We start from the raw sequence: 10403 nt of genomic DNA, 5'->3' as shown, positions 1-10403 counted from the left end.
TTTTACTGGAACACAACCACTAACACAGAGGCTATATGCAGATTAGATTGTCAAAATATATTCTATCTGATCTCACCCCACTTCCTGGTGTACAAGGCACAGCTAGGTAGAAAAATACCCTGATGCTCTTGACATGTCCTCAGCAGACTGGGCAGGGAACACTTGACTTGACTCAGCGCCTCTTCAATTGTTACAGATAAGGCCAAAACTGTGTTGTCAGAAGTGGGATTCGAACCCACGCCTCCAGGGGAGACTGCGACCTGAACGCAGCGCCTTAGACCGCTCGGCCATCCTGACTGTAGAACTTCCTCTGCCACAACATTCGCTGAAAGTGTGACTTCACAAACTTGTTACAAGATTAATTCTCGCTGCATTCTGCAAGCTTGGTGGTCAGTGTGGATCTATCCCACTGTAGTGTAAAGAAAGGCACCACTGGTTCCATGGTGTAATGGTTAGCACTCTGGACTCTGAATCCAGCGATCCGAGTTCAAATCTCGGTGGGACCTGGTTTTGAGAAGATGTATAGGTAAGAAAATGTTCCACAATGTGGTAAAATCATTCACCTTCACCTGATCTTGACAGTGTCTAGAAGTTGTGTGCAGTCATCAGCGATGTAGCTCACAGCTTTAGTTCCCACTAAACACACAACGGGAAGCAGAACTGAGCTGGTGCACCAGGTACAAAAATACCTGAATGCTCTTGACATGTCCTCAGCAGACTGGGCAGGGAACACTTGACTTCACTCTGGGCCTCTTCAAGTTTTACAGATAAGGCCAAAATGATAATGCCAGAAATGGGATTCGAACCCACGCCAGCAAGGGAGACTGCAACCTTAACTCAGCACCTCAGACCGCTCGGCCATCCTGACTGAAAGAACCTCATCTGACACAATGTTCCAGTGAAAGGTCACACATGAGGGCACTTCATTCTAGGTTGTTACTGAGACATCCATTTCTGAACTTTGGTATTATCAGCACTTTTAGTGCAGGAGAGTCAGAAGCAGAGAGCTTGAAGTGAGAGGAGGTCATGCGTGATCTTCACTGCAGTATTCTCAGTGGTTTGTGTGTGGATCTATCCCACTGTAGTGTAACGAAGGTTTCCACTGGTTCCATGGCGTAATGGTTAGCACTCTGGACTCTGAATCCAGCCATCTGAATTCAACTCTCGGTGAGACCTGGTTTTGAGAAGATGTACAGGTAAGACCTGGTTTTCAGAAGGTGTGTACAAGTAAGAAAAATGTTCCACCATGTGGTAAAATCATCCACCTTCACCTGATCTTTGTCAGTGTCTGGAAGTTGTGTGCAGTCATCAGTGATGTAGTTCACAAAAAGCACAACTTTGGGATCAGAGACTGTTCCACATTTCCTGTTTGAAACCTACTTTTATCATAATTTGTTTTTTCATGACCTTTCCACAACAGAAGAGCCATAAAATGGTCTCCACCGGAAAATGGTAATTGTGCTTGCACATAGTCAGCAACAATACACAGATAGTAGTGTGTGCTACTGCGTCATTAAGTTATTTATCACGCAATCATTCATTTATCGTTTAATTTCATGCTGATGTGTAGAGCATCAACAGTGTTTTTACTGGAACACAACCACTAACACAGAGGCTATATGCAGATTAGATTGTCAAAATATATTCTATCTGATCTCACCCCACTTCCTGGTGTACAAGGCACAGCTAGGTAGAAAAATACCCTGATGCTCTTGACATGTCCTCAGCAGACTGGGCAGGGAACACTTGACTTGACTCAGCGCCTCTTCAATTGTTACAGATAAGGCCAAAACTGTGTTGTCAGAAGTGGGATTCGAACCCACGCCTCCAGGGGAGACTGCGACCTGAACGCAGCGCCTTAGACCGCTCGGCCATCCTGACTGTAGAACTTCCTCTGCCACAACATTCGCTGAAAGTGTGACTTCACAAACTTGTTACAAGATTAATTCTCGCTGCATTCTGCAAGCTTGGTGGTCAGTGTGGATCTATCCCACTGTAGTGTAAAGAAAGGCACCACTGGTTCCATGGTGTAATGGTTAGCACTCTGGACTCTGAATCCAGCGATCCGAGTTCAAATCTCGGTGGGACCTGGTTTTGAGAAGATGTATAGGTAAGAAAATGTTCCACAATGTGGTAAAATCATTCACCTTCACCTGATCTTGACAGTGTCTAGAAGTTGTGTGCAGTCATCAGCGATGTAGCTCACAGCTTTAGTTCCCACTAAACACACAACGGGAAGCAGAACTGAGCTGGTGCACCAGGTACAAAAATACCTGAATGCTCTTGACATGTCCTCAGCAGACTGGGCAGGGAACACTTGACTTCACTCTGGGCCTCTTCAAGTTTTACAGATAAGGCCAAAATGATAATGCCAGAAATGGGATTCGAACCCACGCCAGCAAGGGAGACTGCAACCTTAACTCAGCACCTCAGACCGCTCGGCCATCCTGACTGAAAGAACCTCATCTGACACAATGTTCCAGTGAAAGGTCACACATGAGGGCACTTCATTCTAGGTTGTTACTGAGACATCCATTTCTGAACTTTGGTATTATCAGCACTTTTAGTGCAGGAGAGTCAGAAGCAGAGAGCTTGAAGTGAGAGGAGGTCATGCGTGATCTTCACTGCAGTATTCTCAGTGGTTTGTGTGTGGATCTATCCCACTGTAGTGTAACGAAGGTTTCCACTGGTTCCATGGCGTAATGGTTAGCACTCTGGACTCTGAATCCAGCCATCTGAATTCAACTCTCGGTGAGACCTGGTTTTGAGAAGATGTACAGGTAAGACCTGGTTTTCAGAAGGTGTGTACAAGTAAGAAAAATGTTCCACCATGTGGTAAAATCATCCACCTTCACCTGATCTTTGTCAGTGTCTGGAAGTTGTGTGCAGTCATCAGTGATGTAGTTCACAAAAAGCACAACTTTGGGATCAGAGACTGTTCCACATTTCCTGTTTGAAACCTACTTTTATCATAATTTGTTTTTTCATGACCTTTCCACAACAGAAGAGCCATAAAATGGTCTCCACCGGAAAATGGTAATTGTGCTTGCACATAGTCAGCAACAATACACAGATAGTAGTGTGTGCTACTGCGTCATTAAGTTATTTATCACGCAATCATTCATTTATCGTTTAATTTCATGCTGATGTGTAGAGCATCAACAGTGTTTTTACTGGAACACAACCACTAACACAGAGGCTATATGCAGATTAGATTGTCAAAATATATTCTATCTGATCTCACCCCACTTCCTGGTGTACAAGGCACAGCTAGGTAGAAAAATACCCTGATGCTCTTGACATGTCCTCAGCAGACTGGGCAGGGAACACTTGACTTGACTCAGCGCCTCTTCAATTGTAACAGATAAGGCCAAAACTGTGTTGTCAGAAGTGGGATTCGAACCCACGCCTCCAGGGGAGACTGCGACCTGAACGCAGCGCCTTAGACCGCTCGGCCATCCTGACTGTAGAACTTCCTCTGCCACAACATTCGCTGAAAGTGTGACTTCACAAACTTGTTACAAGATTAATTCTCGCTGCATTCTGCAAGCTTGGTGGTCAGTGTGGATCTATCCCACTGTAGTGTAAAGAAAGGCACCACTGGTTCCATGGTGTAATGGTTAGCACTCTGGACTCTGAATCCAGCGATCCGAGTTCAAATCTCGGTGGGACCTGGTTTTGAGAAGATGTATAGGTAAGAAAATGTTCCACAATGTGGTAAAATCATTCACCTTCACCTGATCTTGACAGTGTCTAGAAGTTGTGTGCAGTCATCAGCGATGTAGCTCACAGCTTTAGTTCCCACTAAACACACAACGGGAAGCAGAACTGAGCTGGTGCACCAGGTACAAAAATACCTGAATGCTCTTGACATGTCCTCAGCAGACTGGGCAGGGAACACTTGACTTCACTCTGGGCCTCTTCAAGTTTTACAGATAAGGCCAAAATGATAATGCCAGAAATGGGATTCGAACCCACGCCAGCAAGGGAGACTGCAACCTTAACTCAGCACCTCAGACCGCTCGGCCATCCTGACTGAAAGAACCTCATCTGACACAATGTTCCAGTGAAAGGTCACACATGAGGGCACTTCATTCTAGGTTGTTACTGAGACATCCATTTCTGAACTTTGGTATTATCAGCACTTTTAGTGCAGGAGAGTCAGAAGCAGAGAGCTTGAAGTGAGAGGAGGTCATGCGTGATCTTCACTGCAGTATTCTCAGTGGTTTGTGTGTGGATCTATCCCACTGTAGTGTAACGAAGGTTTCCACTGGTTCCATGGCGTAATGGTTAGCACTCTGGACTCTGAATCCAGCCATCTGAATTCAACTCTCGGTGAGACCTGGTTTTGAGAAGATGTACAGGTAAGACCTGGTTTTCAGAAGGTGTGTACAAGTAAGAAAAATGTTCCACCATGTGGTAAAATCATCCACCTTCACCTGATCTTTGTCAGTGTCTGGAAGTTGTGTGCAGTCATCAGTGATGTAGTTCACAAAAAGCACAACTTTGGGATCAGAGACTGTTCCACATTTCCTGTTTGAAACCTACTTTTATCATAATTTGTTTTTTCATGACCTTTCCACAACAGAAGAGCCATAAAATGGTCTCCACCGGAAAATGGTAATTGTGCTTGCACATAGTCAGCAACAATACACAGATAGTAGTGTGTGCTACTGCGTCATTAAGTTATTTATCACGCAATCATTCATTTATCGTTTAATTTCATGCTGATGTGTAGAGCATCAACAGTGTTTTTACTGGAACACAACCACTAACACAGAGGCTATATGCAGATTAGATTGTCAAAATATATTCTATCTGATCTCACCCCACTTCCTGGTGTACAAGGCACAGCTAGGTAGAAAAATACCCTGATGCTCTTGACATGTCCTCAGCAGACTGGGCAGGGAACACTTGACTTGACTCAGCGCCTCTTCAATTGTTACAGATAAGGCCAAAACTGTGTTGTCAGAAGTGGGATTCGAACCCACGCCTCCAGGGGAGACTGCGACCTGAACGCAGCGCCTTAGACCGCTCGGCCATCCTGACTGTAGAACTTCCTCTGCCACAACATTCGCTGAAAGTGTGACTTCACAAACTTGTTACAAGATTAATTCTCGCTGCATTCTGCAAGCTTGGTGGTCAGTGTGGATCTATCCCACTGTAGTGTAAAGAAAGGCACCACTGGTTCCATGGTGTAATGGTTAGCACTCTGGACTCTGAATCCAGCGATCCGAGTTCAAATCTCGGTGGGACCTGGTTTTGAGAAGATGTATAGGTAAGAAAATGTTCCACAATGTGGTAAAATCATTCACCTTCACCTGATCTTGACAGTGTCTAGAAGTTGTGTGCAGTCATCAGCGATGTAGCTCACAGCTTTAGTTCCCACTAAACACACAACGGGAAGCAGAACTGAGCTGGTGCACCAGGTACAAAAATACCTGAATGCTCTTGACATGTCCTCAGCAGACTGGGCAGGGAACACTTGACTTCACTCTGGGCCTCTTCAAGTTTTACAGATAAGGCCAAAATGATAATGCCAGAAATGGGATTCGAACCCACGCCAGCAAGGGAGACTGCAACCTTAACTCAGCACCTCAGACCGCTCGGCCATCCTGACTGAAAGAACCTCATCTGACACAATGTTCCAGTGAAAGGTCACACATGAGGGCACTTCATTCTAGGTTGTTACTGAGACATCCATTTCTGAACTTTGGTATTATCAGCACTTTTAGTGCAGGAGAGTCAGAAGCAGAGAGCTTGAAGTGAGAGGAGGTCATGCGTGATCTTCACTGCAGTATTCTCAGTGGTTTGTGTGTGGATCTATCCCACTGTAGTGTAACGAAGGTTTCCACTGGTTCCATGGCGTAATGGTTAGCACTCTGGACTCTGAATCCAGCCATCTGAATTCAACTCTCGGTGAGACCTGGTTTTGAGAAGATGTACAGGTAAGACCTGGTTTTCAGAAGGTGTGTACAAGTAAGAAAAATGTTCCACCATGTGGTAAAATCATCCACCTTCACCTGATCTTTGTCAGTGTCTGGAAGTTGTGTGCAGTCATCAGTGATGTAGTTCACAAAAAGCACAACTTTGGGATCAGAGACTGTTCCACATTTCCTGTTTGAAACCTACTTTTATCATAATTTGTTTTTTCATGACCTTTCCACAACAGAAGAGCCATAAAATGGTCTCCACCGGAAAATGGTAATTGTGCTTGCACATAGTCAGCAACAATACACAGATAGTAGTGTGTGCTACTGCGTCATTAAGTTATTTATCACGCAATCATTCATTTATCGTTTAATTTCATGCTGATGTGTAGAGCATCAACAGTGTTTTTACTGGAACACAACCACTAACACAGAGGCTATATGCAGATTAGATTGTCAAAATATATTCTATCTGATCTCACCCCACTTCCTGGTGTACAAGGCACAGCTAGGTAGAAAAATACCCTGATGCTCTTGACATGTCCTCAGCAGACTGGGCAGGGAACACTTGACTTGACTCAGCGCCTCTTCAATTGTTACAGATAAGGCCAAAACTGTGTTGTCAGAAGTGGGATTCGAACCCACGCCTCCAGGGGAGACTGCGACCTGAACGCAGCGCCTTAGACCGCTCGGCCATCCTGACTGTAGAACTTCCTCTGCCACAACATTCGCTGAAAGTGTGACTTCACAAACTTGTTACAAGATTAATTCTCGCTGCATTCTGCAAGCTTGGTGGTCAGTGTGGATCTATCCCACTGTAGTGTAAAGAAAGGCACCACTGGTTCCATGGTGTAATGGTTAGCACTCTGGACTCTGAATCCAGCGATCCGAGTTCAAATCTCGGTGGGACCTGGTTTTGAGAAGATGTATAGGTAAGAAAATGTTCCACAATGTGGTAAAATCATTCACCTTCACCTGATCTTGACAGTGTCTAGAAGTTGTGTGCAGTCATCAGCGATGTAGCTCACAGCTTTAGTTCCCACTAAACACACAACGGGAAGCAGAACTGAGCTGGTGCACCAGGTACAAAAATACCTGAATGCTCTTGACATGTCCTCAGCAGACTGGGCAGGGAACACTTGACTTCACTCTGGGCCTCTTCAAGTTTTACAGATAAGGCCAAAATGATAATGCCAGAAATGGGATTCGAACCCACGCCAGCAAGGGAGACTGCAACCTTAACTCAGCACCTCAGACCGCTCGGCCATCCTGACTGAAAGAACCTCATCTGACACAATGTTCCAGTGAAAGGTCACACATGAGGGCACTTCATTCTAGGTTGTTACTGAGACATCCATTTCTGAACTTTGGTATTATCAGCACTTTTAGTGCAGGAGAGTCAGAAGCAGAGAGCTTGAAGTGAGAGGAGGTCATGCGTGATCTTCACTGCAGTATTCTCAGTGGTTTGTGTGTGGATCTATCCCACTGTAGTGTAACGAAGGTTTCCACTGGTTCCATGGCGTAATGGTTAGCACTCTGGACTCTGAATCCAGCCATCTGAATTCAACTCTCGGTGAGACCTGGTTTTGAGAAGATGTACAGGTAAGACCTGGTTTTCAGAAGGTGTGTACAAGTAAGAAAAATGTTCCACCATGTGGTAAAATCATCCACCTTCACCTGATCTTTGTCAGTGTCTGGAAGTTGTGTGCAGTCATCAGTGATGTAGTTCACAAAAAGCACAACTTTGGGATCAGAGACTGTTCCACATTTCCTGTTTGAAACCTACTTTTATCATAATTTGTTTTTTCATGACCTTTCCACAACAGAAGAGCCATAAAATGGTCTCCACCGGAAAATGGTAATTGTGCTTGCACATAGTCAGCAACAATACACAGATAGTAGTGTGTGCTACTGCGTCATTAAGTTATTTATCACGCAATCATTCATTTATCGTTTAATTTCATGCTGATGTGTAGAGCATCAACAGTGTTTTTACTGGAACACAACCACTAACACAGAGGCTATATGCAGATTAGATTGTCAAAATATATTCTATCTGATCTCACCCCACTTCCTGGTGTACAAGGCACAGCTAGGTAGAAAAATACCCTGATGCTCTTGACATGTCCTCAGCAGACTGGGCAGGGAACACTTGACTTGACTCAGCGCCTCTTCAATTGTTACAGATAAGGCCAAAACTGTGTTGTCAGAAGTGGGATTCGAACCCACGCCTCCAGGGGAGACTGCGACCTGAACGCAGCGCCTTAGACCGCTCGGCCATCCTGACTGTAGAACTTCCTCTGCCACAACATTCGCTGAAAGTGTGACTTCACAAACTTGTTACAAGATTAATTCTCGCTGCATTCTGCAAGCTTGGTGGTCAGTGTGGATCTATCCCACTGTAGTGTAAAGAAAGGCACCACTGGTTCCATGGTGTAATGGTTAGCACTCTGGACTCTGAATCCAGCGATCCGAGTTCAAATCTCGGTGGGACCTGGTTTTGAGAAGATGTATAGGTAAGAAAATGTTCCACAATGTGGTAAAATCATTCACCTTCACCTGATCTTGACAGTGTCTAGAAGTTGTGTGCAGTCATCAGCGATGTAGCTCACAGCTTTAGTTCCCACTAAACACACAACGGGAAGCAGAACTGAGCTGGTGCACCAGGTACAAAAATACCTGAATGCTCTTGACATGTCCTCAGCAGACTGGGCAGGGAACACTTGACTTCACTCTGGGCCTCTTCAAGTTTTACAGATAAGGCCAAAATGATAATGCCAGAAATGGGATTCGAACCCACGCCAGCAAGGGAGACTGCAACCTTAACGCAGCACCTCAGACCGCTCGGCCATCCTGACTGAAAGAACCTCAGCCGACACAATGTTCCAGTGAAAGGTCACACATGAGGGCACTTCATTCTAGGTTGTTACTGAGACATCCATTTCTGAACTTTGGTATTATCAGCACTTTTAGTGCAGGAGAGTCAGAAGCAGAGAGCTTGAGGTGAGAGGAGGTCATTCGTGATCTTCACTGCAGTATTCTCAGTGGTTTATGTGGAACTGTCCCACTGTAGTGTGAAGAAGGTCTCCAGTGGTTCCATGGTGTAATGGTTAGCACTCTGGACTCAGAATCCAGCGATCCGAGTTCAAATCTCGGTGAGACCTGGTTTTGAGAGGATGTACAGTTAAGAAAATGTTCCACAATGTGGTAAAATCATCCACCTTCACCTGATCTTGTCAGTGTCTAGAAGTTGTGTGCAGTCATCACAAACTTGTCATCAGTGATGTAGCTCACAAAACACACAACATTTACACCACAGACTTGCTCGTTTCCTGTTTGAAACCGATTGTCATCGTTATTTGTTTTTTCCGTTAGTCATTACACCTGAGGTACACTTGTTATTTTATTGTTATTTAGACAGACAGATTTCATTAGTGTACAACTGACAGGTGGAAAATATATTCATTCACATCAGTTGTTAGTGTGTGGATAGGTGTCCTTGAGTTAACATTGAAAGGTCACATTATCAGACAGCAAGGTGTTGCAGTCCAGTAATCGTGGCCGCTAAACACACAACGAGAAGCAGAAGTGAATAAAGTCACCCTGAGCCAACAAAAACAATCCAGCCACAACCATTAAAGTGTAACTGAGATGTCGTGTCCACAAGAAAGACAACATACCTTTGGCCCTGGCTGTTGCCAACGCAGATGCATAAAAATATATATTAGGTTCCTCTATGTTTCTCCATGTAAATACAACACAGGCCAATAATAATACTAATACTACAATATAGACCACAAAAGCAGCAGCAACAACAATGGTCGCCAAGTCTGAACTCAGTAATACAGATGCTATTGCACAATAACAGCTCATAATAATGCCACAACATTGCAGTGACACATCCAAAAGCCCATTGCACAGCAAACAAGCACATATACAAATACGCACTTTTTTCAGCAAAGGCCTGTGTGCTGTTAAAAGTTATTGACAACTGAATATTAAACTGCTCGGCAGCAGCTCATGAAAAACCAAATATCTTACCTTGAGCTGCAGGCCAGGGGCTCCAGTAGTTACAATAATCCAAATGTGGCCTTGAGCTCAGGGGTTGTGAAAATCAAGTCTCTCATAAGGTGGGTGGATGTCCAAAGAGTTCAAAATGTTACTGTGGACAGGAAGAGATGGTCCGCCCAAAAACTGTCTTGGTCATTCAGTTTATTTCCACTGCTTCCACACAACCCGATCACTCTCCGCCACGTAATGAAGCCACTTCCATTTCACAAACCAAGTTGGTGTAAACGCGCGGTTGTAAAAAGTTTCTTTCTCACAACCCCTGGCAATTAAACTGATTGCAAGGCCGGAAAGGCTCCTCAAATGCCGCCAAGTCAGTCCTAGCTTGACACCTGGTAGCAGCAGACTGCTCAGTGGTGGCGGTGCTTGCTCCGACACCCCCTGACGCGGGTGCTGTCGACGGCG

General features: G+C 44.8%; 13 non-coding genes across 13 annotated transcripts; 7 read left to right on the top strand and 6 right to left on the bottom strand.

Moving 5' to 3' along the window:
* Positions 1-214: 214 nt before the first annotated feature.
* Positions 215-297, bottom strand: trnal-cag (transfer RNA leucine (anticodon CAG)). Its single transcript has one exon. It is a non-coding gene; the product is annotated as a tRNA-Leu (tRNA).
* A 137-nt stretch (positions 298-434) lies between these two features.
* On the top strand, positions 435-506 carry trnaq-cug (transfer RNA glutamine (anticodon CUG)). Its single transcript has one exon. It is a non-coding gene; the product is annotated as a tRNA-Gln (tRNA).
* A 1292-nt stretch (positions 507-1798) lies between these two features.
* Positions 1799-1881, bottom strand: trnal-cag (transfer RNA leucine (anticodon CAG)). The gene has a single exon. It is a non-coding gene; the product is annotated as a tRNA-Leu (tRNA).
* Positions 1882-2018: 137 nt separating this feature from the next.
* trnaq-cug (transfer RNA glutamine (anticodon CUG)) lies at positions 2019-2090 on the top strand. The gene has a single exon. It is a non-coding gene; the product is annotated as a tRNA-Gln (tRNA).
* A 1292-nt stretch (positions 2091-3382) lies between these two features.
* Positions 3383-3465, bottom strand: trnal-cag (transfer RNA leucine (anticodon CAG)). The gene has a single exon. It is a non-coding gene; the product is annotated as a tRNA-Leu (tRNA).
* Positions 3466-3602: 137 nt separating this feature from the next.
* Positions 3603-3674, top strand: trnaq-cug (transfer RNA glutamine (anticodon CUG)). The gene has a single exon. It is a non-coding gene; the product is annotated as a tRNA-Gln (tRNA).
* Positions 3675-4966: 1292 nt separating this feature from the next.
* trnal-cag (transfer RNA leucine (anticodon CAG)) lies at positions 4967-5049 on the bottom strand. Its single transcript has one exon. It is a non-coding gene; the product is annotated as a tRNA-Leu (tRNA).
* Positions 5050-5186: 137 nt separating this feature from the next.
* On the top strand, positions 5187-5258 carry trnaq-cug (transfer RNA glutamine (anticodon CUG)). Its single transcript has one exon. It is a non-coding gene; the product is annotated as a tRNA-Gln (tRNA).
* Positions 5259-6550: 1292 nt separating this feature from the next.
* trnal-cag (transfer RNA leucine (anticodon CAG)) lies at positions 6551-6633 on the bottom strand. The gene has a single exon. It is a non-coding gene; the product is annotated as a tRNA-Leu (tRNA).
* Positions 6634-6770: 137 nt separating this feature from the next.
* On the top strand, positions 6771-6842 carry trnaq-cug (transfer RNA glutamine (anticodon CUG)). The gene has a single exon. It is a non-coding gene; the product is annotated as a tRNA-Gln (tRNA).
* Positions 6843-8134: 1292 nt separating this feature from the next.
* trnal-cag (transfer RNA leucine (anticodon CAG)) lies at positions 8135-8217 on the bottom strand. The gene has a single exon. It is a non-coding gene; the product is annotated as a tRNA-Leu (tRNA).
* Positions 8218-8354: 137 nt separating this feature from the next.
* Positions 8355-8426, top strand: trnaq-cug (transfer RNA glutamine (anticodon CUG)). The gene has a single exon. It is a non-coding gene; the product is annotated as a tRNA-Gln (tRNA).
* A 596-nt stretch (positions 8427-9022) lies between these two features.
* On the top strand, positions 9023-9094 carry trnal-cag (transfer RNA leucine (anticodon CAG)). The gene has a single exon. It is a non-coding gene; the product is annotated as a tRNA-Leu (tRNA).
* The last annotated feature ends 1309 nt before the right edge of the window (positions 9095-10403 follow it).

The sequence above is a fragment of the Trachinotus anak genome, unplaced genomic scaffold (assembly GCF_046630095.1).
Source record: "Trachinotus anak isolate AG129_WGS33_773 ecotype Australia unplaced genomic scaffold, CSIRO_AGI_Tana_v1 ptg000018l, whole genome shotgun sequence".
Taxonomy (NCBI): domain Eukaryota; kingdom Metazoa; phylum Chordata; class Actinopteri; order Carangiformes; family Carangidae; genus Trachinotus; species Trachinotus anak.
This window is presented reverse-complemented; position numbering and strand designations above follow the sequence as displayed.